This window comes from Anas platyrhynchos, chromosome 4, assembly GCF_047663525.1.
Source record: "Anas platyrhynchos isolate ZD024472 breed Pekin duck chromosome 4, IASCAAS_PekinDuck_T2T, whole genome shotgun sequence".
Classification (NCBI taxonomy): Eukaryota; Metazoa; Chordata; class Aves; order Anseriformes; family Anatidae; genus Anas; species Anas platyrhynchos.
The window spans coordinates 33,936,385-33,959,015 of NC_092590.1; the positions used below are offsets into that span (position 1 = coordinate 33,936,385).

The 22,631-nt window shown below is 33.8% G+C and overlaps 1 long non-coding RNA gene across 11 annotated transcripts in view; it reads right to left on the minus strand.

The window, feature by feature from the left end:
• The window catches only part of LOC106016054 (uncharacterized), a 270,464-nt gene that overhangs the window by 210,901 nt on the left and 36,932 nt on the right, over positions 1–22,631 (minus strand). The window lies entirely within an intron of this gene.

Genomic DNA, 22,631 nt, shown 5'->3' on the forward strand with positions numbered 1-22,631 from the left:
AAAAGTCCCCAGTAAGCTGCCATGTGAATCCAAAGGTTTCCTACTGTTCTAGCAGTCAGGATTTACGTTTAAGGCTTTTAACTCTGAAAGTTTCTTCAAGAATGCTTGAGTAAGATAACTACCCATATGACAACAAAATCCAGTTAAGTTTCAGTATTTCTGAACACAAGATGGAAGTCAGCTAAATTTAATTTTTGTAATTGTAAAGGAAAGTCGTGGCTAAAGCATACACTAATAAAATTGAGATCAGTTTGGTTAAAACACTACAGAAATGCACCGAAATTCTTCTCTTTACCAAAGAACTTTGGTAAGTGTCCTAGTTCATGATTACACTGGGCATCATTTACATCTCCTCCTTCATGGAATCAAAGGTAATCAGCATGTAGACTGCTAAGTACTTAATACTTTTATTGAATAAAAAAATATATATAAAATGTATAATACTACTATATTATGCACTACTGTTATATACTACTATATACATATGTGCATGCATTTATTAATTTATATTTATTAATGATCAATATATAAATAAGTTTTTATACCTCATTGGAAGCTCTAATTTTATGGTCTTTTTTTTCTGGAGGATTCAGCCTCATCTTCTAATAATTAGGCAGCATTGACACATGAAAACATATAAATTCCCTTTTTTCCAAATGATGTTTCTCACACAGATCATATTATATGAACTCTGTAAGGCAAGAGTGATTCACAGTGGTAAAGAAGATGGCCCCATATTTTAGAAATGTTAAGAAGATGGTTATCCAGATTTTCTGTAATTGTTCTATATGGCACAAGATATAGTTATGCTCACTCTTCATATTAGCTGTTAAAATACTTTAAATCTGGTGATCAACATATTGTTTTTTAGAGTTTTCTTGCTGTTCAAAATGAAAAATGAAAGAAATTCTAGTTTCCATAAAGAAAAATACATATGAACAGTGCAACATATGGACAATGCATACAGCACATGGTCCATACAGAATACTTATTTTTTCCCCCTTTATTGATATATATTGGTATACAGAATTTTATGGATATTCAGACTTTTTCTAAAGTGATCTGATAATGATTTGTTACTGAGTAAGAGACAGAACTCGTCTGAAGTAGACTGAAAGCTGTTTTATTTATATTGTATTTATTTATATTGTAAGGAAGAAAACTCATCTAAGAAAATGTGATGTATATAATTTTACCTTTACTCTTGCAAACAGGTTGTTTAACCAGTTGTTTATACGTGAGCATTTTGAGCATCAAGTCATAAAGAGAGAAGAAAGCAACTATCACTTCTTTTTGGAGTTATACACGTTACAGAAATGTGTCCTTCAACAGGAAATTACAGTAGTTTTGTTAATTCTAGGAGTCTGATCTACTTAAATAAGTACTACTGGTGAATAAATGTCTGACAAGGCTATCAAAACAGAGGCAGAGCTAACATTAACATTTACAGTAGTGTCAAGATGTTGAGTCTACCTGTCAGATGGTAGTCTTGGCTAAGATAGATGCTTAAAACAAATTTACTTGTCTCCAGCCCTTCTTTGAGGGAGCAAAATAATAAACTTATGAGCCAAGAACAGCCTATCCCATACAATATCATACCTCACATTTTATTTCAGTGATCGAGAGAGAGCTAACTACACTTTTGTTATAAAACAGTTTCACTGTTAGCTCTGAAATATTTGTTTTCAGCACAAATCTTCTCTTTCAGAAATCAAGTGTTCAGAAAATATTTACAGGGAAAAAAAAAAAAATCCAGATTTCAGAGTGTTGTCATTACAATTCACAGAAAAATTCCACTGAAAAATTGCCTTTGATTCTCAGGAGGCACAACTTTGACCCAGTCTTGTCTATTTCTTCATAAAGATGGTTGATGGTTTTACTTAGCAATGTTATGTACATACTGCAAGCTTACTTGTAAAAATATTGTTGGGAAACTGATATTAGTCATACTGGTAACAGATTCAGGAAAAAAGACTTCTTCCTTTAAGAAATGCTATTTTGCACATAGAGCTAAATTCAGAGATTATTAGAGGAGAATTGCTCAATTCTGAAGTATTTAAACAGCTGGAATTCAGGCCACAATTGTAGTACATGTTCAGAGGCTTGTATTTGGCCTATTATATACACCTTTTAAACTTAGATTGTCCAAAATTTAAGATTTTCTTCACAGAAAACCATTGTCTAACATATTAATTTTCCAGGTCTGCCAACAGACTGAACAGAATAAGGTTAAAAATCTCATTGCTTTATTAAATCTAAAACCTTATTATGTACACTGAACACTTAAGTTCTAAACCCAAAAAATTTGGCTCATATTGTGCAAAACTAATCATCACAATGAAGTAGAATACAGAACACAGAACAGGGTGGATTTTCTAAACAGGAATATTTCATTGTACAGGCACAATGCAGATCAACAGTAACTTAACAATAAAATATATAAACATTTCATGAGAACTATTCCATGCATCTTGAAAGCCTGTGAGATCTGAACAACTCTCTGTTGACCACATTTTCTTTTAAATCCATGAGAATGCTGCAGCAGATTTAGAATGGGAGATCATTTTTTTTTCAATCACCTTATGTATTTCATTAAAGGATGGTACAAGAAAAACAAAACAGAAATTCTGCTTGCAGCTTTTGCCTCATTAGTTTCAGATTTAAACATGGAGCTTATTTGTTAAGCTTCTGAAGTGCCTTGTAACAGGGAAGCAAGTTTAAAAAAATAAAAATATAGAGGTTTCTTTGAAAAGAAGTGTCGTATTATAAGATGATCTTGCTCTAATATTCTACATTTCAAACATTAATAACTTTAATATTAGTAACAGTACAGGAAGAATAATTATTTAATAGTATTGAAAAATTCTAATAATTATCGTGTATCACGAATCTGAGTTAAAGCCTTTGTAAGAGAAAAACTAATCTAAAGAGAAATGTGTACATACTTACTGAATTACTAGAGCCCCAGCAAATTACTGTGGATATCCAGGCAATCATTCACCTGCTGCCATTAAACTAAAAAAGAACAGTTACCTTGGCAACCGCAGTCTCTCATATAACTGTGTTATTTCCGAGACAAAAGTCAAAAAGAAAAAATCTCCAGAAAATCTTCAGATTGTGTTGCTGAGGCCATGCAAATTTTACACTTTCATTGGCAATGTCATTAAAGACCTCATGGCCAACTTATAAATGAGGCTATCCTAATTTTCAATTACATATAAAATTAATGCATTTTCATACTATTAAATGAAACGACATCTAGGCACATTCTCCATCTTTGTTAATATATGTAGGGAGGATTTTGTTTCCTTAGCAGTAAAAATATACAATTAAACCATGCATTAGACACCTAAAACACTCCATAGACAGAAAAGAAGGAAAGGAGATTGGTGACAGCAGAATGCTTGCCATTCACACTGGAGTGTGCTTGGAACTGAAGATGCTGTTGGCATTACTCAGACATAAGCAAAAGAGTCATTTCTTTGTCTGCTCTGTAGCTACTGGGTCTCCCAGTGCATTTTCCTAGCTGCAAAACAAAGCCTAACCAAGCTCTGCCCTTCCTGCAGCCAGCACTTTCCTGATGTGTTCCCAGGTATGTACAGGGAGCCTCGGCCAGCTCATAATTCTCCTACCCACAGATCCCTGCTGTGCTCACATCCCACTTACCTATAGCAACCAGATCACGTAACAGCTTTCAGATCATATTAGAGCATTCTAGCTCTTTTGCACAAGTGTTTGGAGACAGGGCAATAATACTATCAGACTTACTTACATTTGTAGGCACTTACACGAAAATTTCCACTTTCTCAACTATACACACCATTTTTGACAGAAGCCATTTTAGCACATGCACTTGAAATACAGAAATGAGTTGAAGTACTTGTGTATCTAAAATGGGGGGGAAAAAGGCCAATCTGAACTCAAATACCTTGGGTTAATATTTTTTCCTGATACATTTACAGATATTTTTCTATCACTATCTACATGCCCAGATATAATGTTTGAAATATAATCCCAATGCCAGTTAGCTCAAATCATTTAAGCCCCTTTTCCCTGACTGTAGCAGAGTAATGCCTCCAAATTTAATTTATATTTAATTAATTTTACAACTATTTAATCAGGTTCCCCTGAAAATTCTACAATAACACCATATTTTATTAAAAATAAATGGTTACTACATATTTTATAGTTTCTACATAATTGTACAGAATGTACTACAGGATATTCACCGTCACTATCAACTGACTGCATCATATATACATATCATATCAGCTGAGAACTGCTGAGATTTTTAGAAGTTTTATGAAATATATTTGTTTTATCACAGATTTACTTTTCCCAAGGAAGAATAAAATACTTTTTATGGAGTCTCACAGAAAATTATATAACTGTGAAACTAATCTTAAAACCAAAAAGGTAACAATTATTAACAACAACAACAAAAATTAAACTTTTTTGCAACAGGGAACCTCTTACTTCTGCCACTGCTGCTATGTACTTTATGTATTATGTTGTAACACTGATATCTAGAAGCTTAATTAGAATTTCCAATCCAATCTTGTCAGAGGTTAAAAAAAATAATTTAAATACGTTCCTAAAACATATGGGGAACACCTGTTGCTTCTATTTCTATATAAATAAACATGCTTATACATTGACCTTTTTAAAAAGAGGGGAAAGATATCTTGTCTTACAAGGAAAAAAAGTCTTACAGATACATGTTATTTAGCGATTAATTGTTTAGACAATGAGGATGTGGTATATCAAGAATTATAATACAGGATACAAAGTTATCTAGAGAAATTTTTGTATAGCCTTTCTTCCACTAAATGTCACTGATTTCCCATTTGTTGACAACACAGAAAATAGCTTTTGTACCTATCAATGTTTTCAGCTGAGACAACTGAATTGTTATCAAATGGGCATGACTTGGAACACGTTTTCTGTTTAAGGTTTTTGGATGCACTTCACACATGAAAGCATTTCAGTAATTGTGGCGATGGACCTACTCATTTCACAGGTTACATGGCTACTATTAAGTTATTTCATCCCAATGTTTTCCTAGAGCTAATGAAAATATTACGTGAAACAATTTAAACCCTTCTTAAAATAAATGAATAGATAAAAGAAACCCTTAATCTCCCTCTACCCTTTCACCATACTAATGATTAGAAGCAAAACTAGTATTTGAATTTAACAGCTTTTTTTGTTTGTTTTGTTTATACACCAGATTTTCCTTCTTGCTTATGTACATATTTTAGATCTAAAGAACTTTAGATCTACAGACGTAAACTATTGTTTTCCACTTACACAGTATAACAACAACCTAAGGTTCTTTGAAATCATACATAACCTACAGTAAAGTTTCTCTTACTTTCCTAATTGACCATTGCACTATGCCTCACATTCTCATTATCCATACTGGATGATAAAGAGAGTCAGAAACATTTTTTTTCAGGAAACTCTTACAAGTCATTCTAGTATCAATTTTTAGGATTTTACTTAAATGTCAGAAACATAAGGGCTTTTATCATTATTGCTTATTTGAAATGGGGAAACAGTTACTGACCTACTTTTTGTACATGTAAAAATTAAGATTTTGTTATTTTCTTGACTTCAGCCTTGTTCCACATTATATAAATAACACTGTTCAAAATATTGTGGTTTTATTCAGAAAATAACTCTTTATTATCTTTGCTATTTTTTTTTATTGTCAGTGCTGTTTTTGTTTTCATTTGTTTTTTTGTTTTCTTCTACTCTATTGATAATGTATTACAGAAATTTATGACTCATACCAGTGTTATTGCATACTACTTTTATTATTACTCTTACACTGGTTGTATTCTTTTGTTTTCATTAGGTAAGCCACCGGAAATAGCCACCCTGTTTTCACTAATTCCTAGTTGCACAATCCTCCTAACTCCAGAAGCATATTCCTCAAGTACAGAGGGAAATTCAGACAAAGATAATTACCCTCACAAGTCAACAAAAATTAGGCATGTGAATTAACATTTGTATATTTTATATCTTTCTATATTCTTAGATGAAAGAGGACTGCTTATTTCCATAACAAATTTAGGTTACTGATCTGACCAATTTCACAGGGTGTTTCAAATACATTATTTTAGTTTTTATATTTTTACACTTTGTGCTTTGGCTTCCTTTAAAAGAACATACCTACTTCTTGCTTTTGAAATAAATCAAGAACCTTGTGCACAGGAGTATCAGGTTAAATTTAAATCAGGATAAATTTAGTTTATCCAAAACACCACAGTTCTATAACAGATTGTGAATTCACACCAATGAGAGAATAATAGAGAAATCTTGTCTTTAATAGTACTTTTCACCTACAGCTGTCTAACATTTCATGTGCATTAGAGTTGTTACAGCTATTTTACAGGCAGTTAACTACAGCACAGGGAGATGAAGCACCTCTTTCATTACTCTTAGCTGAATGACAGAGCAGTGAAGAGAACCCGGATACACATACACACACACACCCTTATTCGAGATTGATACATTGCTAAGCCATGTTTCACTGACTGGAATATTATTAGAAGTGCCTTTTTACACAATCACTGATGACAGAGGACTCAAAATGAAATCAAAAGTCATTATATAGAAGTTATACCACAGACCTCAATTATAACTTCATTAAAGTAACAAAATACTTGACAAATGGGGCCATCCACTCTGACGTGTCTCAGCTTCAGAAAAAGCATGAAATAATTGGAAACCCAACCTTAGGACTGCTGCTACGTTAATGCAGTTAACGAGGGATAAATTATTTGGTACTGACATAGTTAAAAACACTGAAACGCAAGACTGCAGAATTAAAAAGTAAGCAATAGTTTGTGAAATTAACTAAAATGAGAGTGTTGAAGACTGAAAGAACATCATTAAGAGTACACGGAACCTCCAGCAGCATTGAGTCCTGAATACTTTCAGTAAATTCTGAAGTGATTTTAGCAAGCAATGACATGTGTAGCACCCATATTTAATAAGTTTTCATCAGCTGGTAAACTATAAAATTTAATTTTATGTTTCCCAGTCACCTTTATCTATTTTTGCTATTATTATATCAACTTGTTTTTGTCTACCAACTTATATTATTTATAAAACTGATCAAATTCATTTCACACCATACTTATCCTAAAGCCCACAATAAATCTCTGCTGTGGCATTTATTTTTACTCCTGAATCATGTAACTTCGACTCTGCAATTTCAATCTAAATAGCTCAAGTCAAAGGCTTCAGAACATGACTTTTCATAAAGCAAAACAATGTTTATTATGCAATAAGCAGCAAAGTTACCAAGTTCAGGTGATATAACTTTCCTTTTCCATGTCTGATCTCCTAAATTTATCACATTCCTTACAAGCTTCAGATAAACTACGTTTGTTAGTGCAAAGGAAAAAAAAAAAAAAAGTGTAAGCTATCTGTGCTTTCTTTGTGTATTTTCTTGGATAGCTTTGTGTGTTCTCCTTAAATAGCATTGACCTATTAAGAAAGTAGATCACAGGACAGTAGGTCACAGGTGCTTCAACATCGTCAACGGGAGAAAAAAAAAAAAAAAAAAGCTTTCACCATAGAAGTTAGTTATTCTGGATAAAGGTATTAATTAAACCTAGAACTGTTTTAAACTTCAGCCAGTTTTACAATACGCTCTGATTTTACTTTCTTATGTAGGGATTTTTATGTAGGGATTTGTGTGACCATTCTGACATCACAACTCAGAATCAGAATATATATCTAAGCTGAAGAAAAGTAAACTTCCAAACCAGAAACAAAATTATAAATATTTCTGACTGGTTTGGAAGAAGTTTATTGTTTTCAGGCTATTTGAAGCTTTAAGAAAAATATCATTGCTTGAAGTTCCCATTAATCTAATTTATATAAATACTTCTGATATTTGATGTACTGTTTCCTCTTCAAATTCTTTTCATTTCCATCTCACACACTCTTCACAGTATTTACCATTGTACAGCTTATATTCTGCAGAAAGTCATGTGACATAATTAAGTGGATCTCCTGTCAAGAACAAAGGCCCTACTTTAAATTTGCCAGTTTTCAGAAACTTGGAAAACATTCATTTAGGAAGATTTTAAAATAATTATTTCTCTTACTGAGATCGTTCAAAAATTAGAAATTTTCCACTAATGTGTTAATCTGTTTTTTTCCTCTTATGCAACACTTGAAGTCACAGTTCTTTTTATAAGACTGGAACCATTTCCACAGCAGACAAAATTAGGATATCACAAAGGTGTAGGTTTTTGTGAATAACAAAGCTGTCAATTTGACCTCCTGCAGTGCTGTTCTCATTTTAATATTTCTGATAATTGCAAAAGAGGAAAAAAAATAAAAATCAAAGCCAGTTCCTACATCATATTTCATAGATGGGATCAATGGAAATTTCCAGGTTTCTAACACTAACACTGTTAGCTGAGTTAGCATCGCTAGGCTCATTGCAGATCAACTGAGAATTTTCTTAACCGTACTAATGAACCAGGGCTCACTACAGACCTAAGATATTTGAGAACTCTACCTGATTCTGATTTATTCTGATAGTACACTAGCCTAATATGATTCTCACTCAAGTTTAAAACATAAGGAAAACTGGTGTCACTGAGGAAATAACAAAATAGAATAGAATATTTCAAGCGAGAAGTCGCTTGAAAGTCAATATGTATTAAGACAAATATTACATGAACTTTAAAGCTCATTTTATCATAGAAAAAAAATTAAACTTTGAACCAGCATTTAGCTTATTTCCTTTGATTCCCAAATCTTCTGCAGCAATATGGTTATTTTTATCAATGTAAGAAATCTGAAATGTTGCTTGTTTTCCGTTATCACTAATTATTTCTATTGTCTTACAGATCCAGAACGTTTTCCTGGATCCTTAAGATAGAGTTTGATTCTCACCGGTGAATCCTTATACAGGATTTTATCAAAATCTAACCATATTTCATCCTAAATTGTTCTAGAATAGTCAATGTTCAAAATAAAAACAGCAGCAGCTACAAGTTACCTTGTAGTAACTTCTTTCAACAGTAAGCCTAAAACCAAATTGTTCACATGAACAATCCCTCCATTATTCCTTGGAAAACGTAATGGAAAATACTTGTGGCATTTTTCTTTAAAATGCCTTATTCTGTGCATCATTATCACAGCTCTGCACCATGGAAACATTAACCCTCAGTAGAAGGAAAGATGACAACCAATATTAAAATCTGCCATTAAGAACAATGTTTCAAAACAGATTGCAGCACTCAGATTGTGCCCGATTGTTCTAGCAGTTTTCAGTAATTGGTTAATAATGTCCCCATTTTCACTGCACAGGAACAGAAAACAGACAGGTTGTCCTGTTCTCCATTTTGGCTTTTTGAGAAATTACTGCTCATCAGAATGTCGAATCTGTTTTAATTGCTTTAATGCAAGAAAAAGAAGCATCCCTACAAAATTATTCCTCTTTGCCCCATGCATTTCATCTGTGCATCTGTAACACTGGAATCCCAAAATGTTTCTTCGTATCACAGTCTAGCAAAAGCAAAAATGCATCATTAATCATTTTCTATGTATTTTTCACAACACATGTTTTTTCAAGCTGCTGTTGGAACACGGCATTCTCAAATGCAATTTAGTTTACAAAACACACTCTTTTTCCTCACTTCTTGTCTCCTTTCTATGTTGGCTTAAAATTAAGTTATTATATAGAAAGGATGCCAAGTTGTTGGCAACATCGCATACTGTTGTGTACCTACACAGCACTCAGAAGAATATTCTATGAAGCATATGCAGTCTGGGGAACATTGTGTGATTCAACCACCCAAAAAAATCCAAGTGCAAATTAGTACATTGTTTCTGCAACATGGTGTAAGAATTTCCACTTTTCTTTTCCCCTGCTTTTTAACTGCTCAGGTGCTTATGTATGATACCTAAGCCTTAGATCTGTAACAGTAAGTGTATATACCGCATAACACATACAAGTTTCCCAGCATCATGAAGAGAAGTACAAACAAATGCTGAAACACAACTGTTGTTGGGACAACCAACTGAAAGTCTTCAAAACCATCTATGAAAGCCATTAATCCAAAAGCTGTTACATAGTAGTTACTATGCAATAAAAGACTTTACTACACCATTGAAATAAACCTATTGATTGAACTACCATGTCAGCTTATTATGGTTGTCCCCGTAGTCATAATGTTTTGGGGTTTTTTTTGTGCCTCAGTCTCCCTTTCCACTGACTACTTTTATCACCTACTGTCCAATGCCAGAAGTAGTTAGAGGGTACATGAGTGTACTCTCAAGCAAGTGTTCCAAGTTAGAGCCATGGACTTCCCCACTACCCGCTTCTCTCCTCCTGACCCTATACACACTGCACTCCTTATATGCACAGTTAAAGTGGAGAGTGTCTCAGCTCCATCTAGGGTACACAATTACAGCTATCCTCCACAAAGGAGGGGTAATTGTTATTTATTTTTTTTCTCATTAACAGGTTAACATATAGGAAGTCTGCACAAAACATGCAGTTATCACCTTTTCCAAAGAACAGCCAGAGGTGTATCCATGATGTAGAAAAGTGAAGAGCCCAGCCCAGATGTGGGAATTTTGTACTGCTGGATGCTAAAACTTCTAAGCACCAAAACAGCTAACTAAACCCTTATGAAACTGAAAAGCTCCTTTTTCTCTCACTTTAACTCTATGTGAGGTTCTAGTCAGAATTCAGTGAAATTTAAGCTTAAAATAAACCCAACGCACAAAACCCATTGCCAGGAAGTAATGGAGTCTAACGTATTTAATTTCAATCAAAGCACAAAAAGTTTCACAAAGAAATACCTAATTCAGAAGTAGCCTACTTTAGGAATCCGCAAGCTTATTTTTATTATAATCAATTATTCTTGAAAAGACTGCTCAGGGTTAAAAACCTCATTTGCAATCTTTTCTGCAATATGGTTCTATTTGTTTAAGTGCCATAGGTAGAATCCATCTGCAGTCATAGTATTTAACTGTAAGTGGATGATATTTATTCAGCTAGTACATTTTTTTCTGACATTTATATTACCTCAAAGGACAACACCGCTTTTGGAAATTCTATTTCAGATTGAGCTAATTGAACTTTTGAAGGCATGGTAATCTTGTCATGAATCAGCAGGGTTGGTTATGACTTTGAAGGGGTAACGTATCATAGAAATTGATTTTTTTTTTCAGCCTCAGTGAAAAGAAATCAAGTTGCATAAGAAAATAAATTAACTTTAGATAAGCCAGACCCCTTGAGGTACATTCTTTAAAAATACCACTCCACACACACATATACTTTGAAGACAGCCTTTTTTTTTTATGGCAAAACTAAAGCTATTCTAGGCTTATGTTTATTGCTTTTATTGAATATCTCAGTCTAATAATGAAAGTATTTGACAAACAGGTGCCAAGACCTTTAACCGCGATACCATGACTAGCTTTCTGAATGTGCTTGGAAGCCTAGAAAACTTTTACTGAAGGCAAGTTAGGCACCAGAATTTAAGCAGTAATTAGTTGGGCACACCACCCCATAGCTGGGACCTGAGTTCTTTGGAGGCCCTGCCTTTAAGAAAGCATGCTATTCCTTTGTATACAAACTGGTTACACAAAATTAAACTTGCCATGGCATGCAAAGGTTAATATACTAATTTAGATCATGTAATATTCAGAGAATAGGAATGTAATTTATGTTCTATAGGGAAAGACTACTTAAAACCTACTTGGGATCAAATACAAATGTCTGCAAGGAATAAACCCTTATTCCCTCGTATTTCAAGGAGAACTGGTCAAAGACCAAATATTCATATATTAAAATTCTCATTTTATGGGTCAACCTGAAATATTGTCTTTTATATTTGCTAAAGATGTAAGCATTATTAAAATAAATGGTGTATTTTCATTCAAAGGAAGACATTTTGTGTAAAAAAATCCGAGAGTTATCACCAGGGGATGATTTTCTGGAAAACAGACAGTCTGAAAACAATTACCGTACAAACAATGAAAGAACCTTAAAATACACCTGTTTGAGGAGACAATTTTGTATTATATCCTATCTACTATGATGTAAGCTAAAGCTGGGGCATTTCTAATAATTCACAATTAAATAGCAAGCATGAATTTTTCTGATACAAGCATTTAATTTAAGCCTACAAAAAGATGACACATCAATATGCCCTCACCACAGAGGGTCATCAGTCAGCAATTAGCATGCTTCTATAAGATATACTTGACTTAATATTAGCTGTTTCCTTAGAACTAAGCTGAGGAAACAATACTATTGAAGATCTCTATCCACATCTTTTATTGCCTTATTGCCACTTTTGAAAGGGGAATATTAAAAAAGGGAAATACTGAGAAAAAGAATCCTCTTTGTCTTAAAACATTTTTTTCTGCAGTATACCACTTCTAAATGAAGCATCTGTGTGTCTCCACTACACTGACACTGCAGCATGCATAAGCATAATTCTGATTAGTGCGTCCCTGTGGTAGCAGGGAGCACATGGGACAATTCTTATGCATCGTGTCAGAGGGCAATATGGCATCAGCCACAGCTCATTACCAGTTATACCAGTAAATGATGGAGAGAACTAATGACGCAAAACGATGACTGATGCCAAACAGATAATTAACCAACCAAAAATAATACCAGCTTACAACAAGCACCTAAGAGGGGGAGATGCCTGAGATAATAGCAACATAGGCCATTAAATCGTCTCACCATGGCTCTCAGCAAAAAGTGCCTATAGGTCCCCTGGGACTGTTACTTAATGTGAAGGCAGTGCCAGCATCTTTGCACCCTTTTGCACTATGGTTAATTACAACCTAGACCACCTGCCCATAGAGAAACAAGTATAGAAAATAGGTTGTTCTTTTCACCTTTCCTTTTTCTCCTTTCTGGATTTAGTGAATATAGATATAGAACATGACAAGACAGTTGGTAGGGACCTTCAAAGATCATCTAGTCCAACTGAATATGTACAAGACCATATCTAAACATTTGTGTTGGTGACCTACTGGTGCCTGTTACATTAGCAGTAACAAGAAATGACTATAGTTACAGCAAAACATTCTGCCTGATTGTCAAGATACATAATTAATTTGAGGAATAATCAAGAGTCAGTTGTCTTTCATTAAATAGCAACTGTTTCTCTCAATGATCTTTTTCTTTGTTGTTTTCTCATTTCTTCAAGAGACATCCTATTGGGAAAAGTTATGTTTGAGAAGACAGCAATGGACCTTAATAATAAAGCTAGTATATGCTATTCACTCTAGCATACAGTCACAGTACTCTCCATTTAGCCATACATGTCTCACTCTCAGAAAAGTAAAGGAAGCTGAGCACCTCACAGTTCTGAAGAGCACAGTGCAAAGTTTTCTGATGTTCTCATAGACCTGTCTCACACCTAGCACTTCAATATCAAGAAGTCTTTCATCAGTTCATTAAGGGACTTAATTAAGATAGATTGATTCCCTCATCCTACCTTCAGAGGAAAAAACATGCACAGTCAAGTGCTGTATTAAAGTAAACTCTGTGCAGTTATACATAGAGATACTTCTATTTACATAAATATTTTGGGTTTTGCTATCTTATAGTAAATCACACTTTGCCAGTTTCATTTCAAGATTGTCAAATTGCATACCTACAATAAAGCATTAGGACTTCACAGCTTGCAGAGATTAAAAAACAAAAACAGTACAAATGGTTTCCACGTATGTTTAGTCTCACGTTTTCTAAAGCAAAATGAAATAGAGAACTCTACTTATAAATTAAGTACATAGAGAACATATCTAATTTATATCTAATTATTTTGCTTAGTTTTCTCTTAAATGAGTGATCCTTTTTATAGCTAGAAATCCACTTTAATGTCATACATAAGTGTCCATTTATTTAGTAGACACATTACTAGAGATTAAAGACAAGATTCTCTGCTGTTCCTCAGCCATTCACGAGAAGCTTCCACAACGGAAATGCATAAAAATGTAATAAAAAAGAAAAATTGAAAAGTGCCTTCATATAAATCAGGTTGGTACATGTAATGATTCCAATTGTTACGTATCAGATGCATATACTGATATTTTCAATTAATATAATCCAGCACTATCATTCCACTTCAATTGGACCCATCAATTTTGTAAAACGTAATTCTTGCATATTGTGGTTTGCAAAGGAGAAAGGAAGAAAAGGCAATGAAACCCTGGTCTTCCCCACAGCTGAGAAGGCTGCATTCAGCCCTCTTTCTCCTTAATTTGCTAACATCCAAACTTCCACCATGAATTACTCTGAACTGCATGGAGCAGTTACACTGATCAGAATTTAGCCAAATGATTACTCAACAGATTTTTCTGTTCAGAGTTAATTGTTTGGTTTTAGAACAAAAATGTTTGCTTAACATTAACATTTTGACTTATTTCACCAAAAGATAAACAAGCATTTCTAAAAGACTCCAGCTGTTCAGACTTCTCCACCAGAACTCTAACTTGCTGTGCTCTGTCCAGAACAATATTTTTTCCTCAGATTCCATCACTCAGCTTCCTGGAGTGAAAAATTCCTGAATTTTTACCTACTGTATCAAAGAGTATTTTCTGTTATCTGTTTTAAACTGTCTTTCCTGGTGCTTTCAGGGACTATCCCTAAGTTCCAGAACTGTGGAATTTGAGGGAGTAATCACCTGCTTAGCATCACCTTCTTCCTAAAATGCCGTATTTGTGCTTTTGTAGGCCTTGATCATAAACACTCTCAGCTTTTTTCTACCTAACTGGAGTTACCCTCATAAAAGTTAGTATTACACCTCTGCTAGAGATTTCCAGATGAAGTAGCTTAATCATACTTTCTGTTGTTGTTTACCCCATGACTTGAAAACATCCTAAATTTTAGGAAAAAAAAAAAAATAATCGAGTTGTATTTTAAGCAATAAAACAGTTATCAGATAGTTAAACTCTTGCACACTTTGTCCTGAGCTTAGTCTCTCCAACCATATTACATAATCTGCCAACAAATTAGACATACTGTATGATGTTACTTTCTGCATTTGCAAAATTTGAAAAGATTATTTTTATTCCTAGACATAGAGAAGAAAATAAGCTTGTTTCCTGACAGATACTATAGTGAAATATATTATTAGATGTTAAAACTTCATCTACAAGTTACAGCTGTGGTCATTTTTTAAAATACTTGTGATTGTGATATCCACTGGAATCACAAAACTGCTTCTTCCTTGAAGTGAAATGTAGAACCATTTACACCCTTGGAATGCACAACAGCTCTGTATGCATCATGAGTGCAACATCTACAAAATTAGGTATTTCAATTACTTTGGGTGATGGAGAGAATGTAACAGTTGGAGAGGATATGACAATACTCTTTAAACAGCATTTAGACACATTTGTAGATTCAACATTTTTTCATCTGAAACAAAGACTTAAGACAGATCTTTCCATTTGTTTCATACCATAAAATAACTACGCCACCAGAACAAATTTTAGTATAAACTCTAATATGTAAGAACAGGCATCTGAGAAGACTAATATTAACTGTTTGCCCTTCCAGAGTACAGAAATATAAAATCACAGAATATTCAGTACAAAGGTGAAAGACTGATACAGTTTCCTAAAAGAGTAAAAGTTGCCCAGTAGACTCACATAAAATATCCTTAAGGCCTCTGATTAATCTTAGTATGACTGGCTTCAGAAAGAAAGCAAGGCTAAAGCTGTTGTGTATGTTAGGCTGGAAAAGGGCTTCCAAAAGAAGACATAGGCTGCAAAACATTCTGATAGCTCTTATTTTTGGTTAAGGCTCAGCTGAGGGTGTGGGCTTAAGGTTAAAAGGAAGATCATATTCTGCAGCATGTGTAGGTCTAAAAGGGCCCCAAACAAGGCAAAGGCTGCCAAAAGCAATTTCCCCTGCAAACTTTCTCTGGGTCATGGCTGTTGGTCTTGGGTAAAGAGGGTTAGAGTTGGCAGAGAGATTCCAGAGCTCTGATATTAGTAGGGCCAGAAAGAGGCTGCCAAGACACAAGGAGGCTGCCAAAGGAAATCTTTTCTGACAGCTTCTTCCTCTCAGCCATGCCTGTTAGTTTTGGGTTTAGGCTCACAAGGGTTAGAGTTAGTGTCAGGCCTGGAAGAGAGGCAATGCCAGGATCCGCAGTGGGGCTGACAAGGAGGTACTGGCTACTGGGGCCAGTTCTCAGGCTTCCCTGAGAACTTCCTCCTCCAGGACATGGTTCTTCATCGTGGGTGCAGCCTATGATTAGGATTAGTGGCAGGTTTTAAAAAGGGACATAGATCCCGATCTACAGTGTGAGTGTCATAATGTGGTTCCGTGTGTTATTGTACTAATTAATTCTGATAGAATTATTCACAAGACTTTTCTGGTTTTGTCCTCAAATCTTCAATAACATCTCAAATTTTGCTAAATAACCTTTACTCACAAATACAAACAAGATCATTCACATTTACGCACCCGATGGATTAATAACCTTAAACTTTCTCCCGCTATATATTTAAGTATTCCTATAATCTGAGATTTTTTTCCTAGACATGTACATCTCAGTAGAGATATTGTCCCACTAATGAATGACCTAAGATCATAAGAAAAACAAAACCAAAACAAAACAAAACCAAAACAAAACAAAACCTTCAGATGAATCTGAACTGATGTCAGTTTTTTATTTATTTATTTATTATTCTTATTTTTTAAGCATCCAAATCCCAATTCTCTTTTAAGGGTCTTACAATTCTACTTTTACCTCCCTAACATTTCTGTAGACCAGGAATAATTCCCAGAGAATGGGGAAATCCGCATCGTAGAATCTTGTCTCTTGTCTTATGTTCAACCTGATAACATCATCAAGGCTGAAGCGTAGAGAATAAATTAGTTAGGGAAAGCAATGCCCTGCCAGCTGGCATTTTACCAGACCTGTACAGAGGGTAACAACCTCCTATCTGTTCATTCTCATACCTTTTATAAGCAATTAGATTTCAAAATAAGACTCATAATTAGACTTCCAATCAACATAAATTTCCTCTGTGCTGATTTTGATGGATCATAGCCGATCAATGAAGACAATAAAGTTTCTATTTTTATTTCCCTTAACATCTGGGTTGTCACTATGTTCAAAAAAAAAAAAAAAAAAAAAAAAAAAAAAAAAAAAAGCTTAGCTCACATTTTTCGTTTTTCTAACAGATTTCCTGCTTATTATCAAAAATAGCTCTTATGCTTGAGGAAATGCTCTGGTGGAGCAAAATAGTTTCCTAGAAGTATTATTTCAGTAAGTGGTGTGAAGGACATCTAGCAAAAGACACTTACAAATGTATGCCTAGAAAACTAATATGTATAATATATATAATATATATAAGTACTCATATATATATATATATATATTTCAATATATATTTACATATTATTTATAGTGTATATGTATATATATTTCAGTATATATTTATATGAACTCACTTTTATTCTCTTCATAGGTGCATGGACTACTATTTCAGTTCTTTCCCAATAGTCCTCTGTAATTCATTTAGAATCATAGAATCATTAAGGTTGGAAAAGACTTCCAAGAAAACTTAGTCCAACCATCCTCCTACCACCACTATCACCCATTAAACCCCACCCCTAAGTCTTTCTTTAAGAAAGATTTTTGTATTTTTCAGCTCCCAAAACCCTGAAGTCATCTGCCATTATTAACATCTGACCTTCATAAAATTCTTTACGTTCATTTTTCTAGCACATATTCAAAAGCTTCAAATTCTTGTGTAAGTCTTAGATGCTAGAAAGATTCTGAAGATAAATCAGAAAAACAGACACAAAACATACACATTAAAGCTATGTTCCTACACTTATACCATATTTAAATATATGTGGATAAATAGACCTAGAGTCTTGAAGTTTAACATGGGGTTCCTGAAATATATGATTTTCAGACAAGAGCATTGATTCTCTTGCACCTGCTTACCTGAACACACAAGATTTCACTTTAGACCTCAATGCATAGGTCTGCAAGGACAGATTCAGGAACCATGCAAAACAGATGAGAAATAGGTTTTCTGTCAACCTCTACAGATTCTCAATAAATAACACAAATTATGGCAATAAATATAACGTTTAAGCTGTCTTAGTTTTAGAGTTTATCAGCCCTTTAAATATTTGCTAGCAGCAGAAATTTCTACCTTCTCCTGGCAGAAGGCTTTTGTCATTAAAATGTCTTTCAGCATGTCAGGAAGGATAAAATAATCCTGTATTCAGGGTTAACTGCAAGCATCAAGACTCTGAGTCAGAGTACTACTGAAAAACCACAGCAAATAATCTTCAATAAAATAACCTTGTTTACATTGTTATCTATAGCATATTGTCCTTTATTCTTTAATAACAAAACAAAGAAAAAAGCAACTGCTGTCCCTCCCCCCCCCCAAAAAAAAAAAAAAAAAAAAAAAAAAAAAAAACTAGAAGATTAAAGAAAAAAAAAATCATGACCAGGAGGACCAGGAGTAAGATCACACTCTCACAATAAACGAAAACACTTGATTCTAAATGGGGGGGAGCTTTTGATTCCTAATGAAAATTTCTCATAAGAACAGCACCAATTGACTATCGATAACAAAACAAAAGACTGCTGGTATTAAAGACTGATTATTCAAAAAGAATGACAGGATCAGATTTGCACAGTTTCAGTTTCTCATCAGAAAGAAGAAAAAAAAGCAGCAACAACAAAAAACACCTCTCCCCTCAATCTAGCTGAAATTTCTTCCTCATCACAATAAAGTTCTAATTATAGTAAGGCTTGCTTACATTTCTGCAGTCTGTCAGAGTTTATATTGCAAACCCTTATTCACAGGAGTTTAATTTTGAATTTTAGCAAAAAAAAAATTCTATTAGCTATAATTTCACACAAGAGGCTTGGATTTAGAACATTTAAATCACACCTCTATTAAATTGCTTCAACATTAGTTATGCATCTTATGTTGAAGACCTACAATGTAAGTGTGCAGTATGTCTCATGTCAACATCACCTATTTTTAGGTAGACTGACTCATCATTCTTCACAGACAGTAATTCTTCTTACATCTATCTCTGTTCTTATGATTCATTCCTACTGAAGGAATTGTTCCTTCCTACTTTTGAAAAAAACTTTCCTATAGGCTTTATATAATTGTTTATGTTATAGAGAGTGAAAATTATTGGCACATTAAAGAAGTATTGGTCCTACACAGCTTGGGGCTGTGTCTCTACCATTCAGCTACTCCACAAAAGAATTTGTATAAACTTAATTTATGACTGTCCAGGTAATAGGCACCCTTGATACTTCTCAACATATTTCTCTTAAAGAGTAAAAGCAAATGAGCCTTGCTCCCTTTTCAGTGTTCTACCTATTTCTCTAGAAGAAGATTCACCATGAGAACAACCATGCATTGAGAAAAGACACTGGCAGTACAGAGGGAAAGACCTGAAGAAGTGCCAGTAATTACATCACTAAGGATTTTGGGTTTATTTGTTTTTGAGAGATGATGATTTATTCCTTCATAAGAAAGAATACAAATTAGAATAAGTATTTATATTCAAAACTGCTGCATGTACAGTCCTGCTACAGATAATTTTTTTCTCTAATCCAATTCACAAATATGTAAGAAAATTTGCATTTCCTATGTGTTTTACCAGCTGACTGATAAGACTTTTTCCTATTGTAAAAACAATGTACTTATAACCTTAAAAATGGGTCACAATTTGTTAAGAACCAGAATGCCAAAATATAAAGTAAAAGTTTGCTACTGCATGAAATTGAATGAACGATAACATTCATAATTAAGAAGACAGTCAAATATCAACATTCTTTTGGGTTCATTTGTCAGGTACCTTTAAATAAAGATGTGATGTAATATACAAATAAAATATTAAAAAGACCAGAATAAAAGTACTATATCTAAAATTCTTCTCAAATCAGTAAGAATTGAGTTATTTTTTTTTTAGTTTCTCTCTTAACAGCTCATTTTCACCAGAGTTGAAAGTTAAGCCTATAAAGTTTATTTGTCTGTTTAATTACTTATTACTAATGGTTCAGATATTCTACAGATATTCTTTTGCATTGTGCCATCCATGTGATGGATGTTATTTAAACCATAATTTCTTTTTTTCCCCGTATCCAAATATTTTATTCATATAAAGAAAATATCCTACAAGCTCTCAAATTTTTTCACCTTACCTCCAATTTTGGTGATTTTACTCTGAAACCAAGGAATTCTAAACACCAAATAAAGCAAATCACTTAAATTTCCAACTCTACAAAATTTGCAGAACTAGAAGTTGAGTTGCAAATAAAAACAATTAGTAGGAATAAGAGTCACATGATAAGCCTCTAACTAGACACGTCCATTACAATTACATATTCTCCCATTTCTAAACAGCTTGGTGACTTTCAATTACTGCTGTCTTTGTAATTTATCTAGTTTTGTTTCTTGTCACTTTGTCACTAGCACCACCTTTGTGCTTTTTTTTTTTTTCCTTCTGTATTAGCTGTAGAATTTATTGTACTTTTGAAATGAGCAAATGAAATTAAAACCCTACTATAGATTTTAAAGCTAAGATGAACAGGACAGACATAAGAAAGGGATGTGCAACTACAGTTGTGAAAATGTGTTCTAAGGAATAAGCCCCACAGTCAGTGCCTTGTAAGATATACTAGGCACAGTTAAAGCACTGTCACTAGCCTGTAACTCCAGTGTTCTTCATTTATTTCATTTCACTGCACATTAAGCAACAGAATGACTCACTAATCCAGAATGTGACTGCAAGTCTGACAACAGCTCTGCCCAAAAAGGAAGGAAAAAAAAAAGTCATTTCTTATCAAAATCTAAATTTTGTTCATTAAGCATATATGACATATGTACGAAATACAGCATGTGAACCAAAGTAGAAATTGTTCATTAAACTAGTAATACTTACATTGGGGTATAAAACTTTGCTCATTAGCTCCATGCTAATGAATGAAGATTGACTTCATGAACCATTTGTTCATCACTAGTTCAGGAACCCGTGTCCTGCACTAGATTATACTTCCTTGGAAATATTGAGGATGCTTTAGTTAGTTGCTCTGTAATGCATCCAACAAAGTTAAATATACTTGAGAGTTAGACTGACAAAGAAAGGCTCAAAGGAAAGACTCCTGCATGTATAACTGATTTACTAGCTACAATTGTTCTATTATGTTTTAAAAGTTACATGCTACACCTTTGTTCAGATGTTACTTAATTCAATCACTTTCCAATAATTAAGTTCCTAGCCACTTCTCTCTATATGCCTCCAACAACTCCCACAGACCATTCCTTGACTTGCTCATTTCTGTCCATGTCTAAAATAATCCATTGCCAAACAGGTTTTAAAAAATGGTTTCATTAATTCTCTCCTCAGACATTAGAAGATATATTAGATCTACCTATGGGCCATATATCTCTGACAGCCAGGCTGTAAAGTACATCTATATTCAATCGTTTGGTTTCCGTCCCAATTGAAACATGACATTTAAACATTTTGACTAGAAAACAGAATATGTCATTCCCTTGGAGCTTGAGCCTAGTCACGTCCTATTAGGCTGTCATAAAACTAAAATGAATAGAAAGAAAATATCAAAACATTAAAAATAAGAAAATGCAGGCTATTTCTTCCAATAAAACCTCATTGAAAGTTGGTTAAACTTAAATATTCTCATTGGAGACTCTAAATATACATAGGCTTTAGGAAATAATCATGCTGTTCTTGCAGTGCATGCTCTAGGGATTTCATACATGGAGGCCTCATGAAGTACTAGTATAATCCGAATAAATGAAACCACCTCTGGATAATTAATATGTAATAATCCACTAGAGTGCAATTTTTTCCAACTGAATTATTAGTACATAATTTCCTTTACTCACAATCCCTTCTGGTAATGTGTGCTTAATCATTTATATTACCACCTTGACTTCAGTTACATCATGCTGCAAAATGCATTTCAAGTTCTTCCATTCAGAATGCTGCCAAAAGAGTAGGGGAAAGGGACACTGCACATACAAACACGATAACAGAACATACCAATTGGTTTTAGGTCAGCAATATAGCTAAAATGCAGTTAAAAGGGTAAATGCAAAATGTCAGATTTCAGTTTTAAAAGTATTACTGCTTTTACAAGCAACTGCTTCTTAGTTAACAGCAAGAAAGTTTCACTCTTTTAGATAGGTTTATCAGTTGCGTGACCACGACTTTCCTAAAATACCCATTATTTTTACTGCAGTGCTAAGGATAGATTCTTTGTGGCGCAGAGACATTTCAGAACTGCAACAGTTTAGCTTTAACAAGATTGACAAGACGCTGTCAAAAATTTTATATTTAACTACAAAAATCAGTACTAATATTCTGAAGTGAACACATCTATGGCACACTTTTTCATTTTCCCTTCTGCCTAGGACCTTACACGAAGAATAGAAATTAAATGCAAAGACATGAAAAAACTACAAATCTAAGGAAAAGATTACAAGGTCAACAGTACCCTCCAGACCTTCAAAACATTCTCATTTGTGTTTCCAACATACACACCAGAGTTCCTCTGAAATTACTCCCTAGCTTTACAAAACTGTCACAT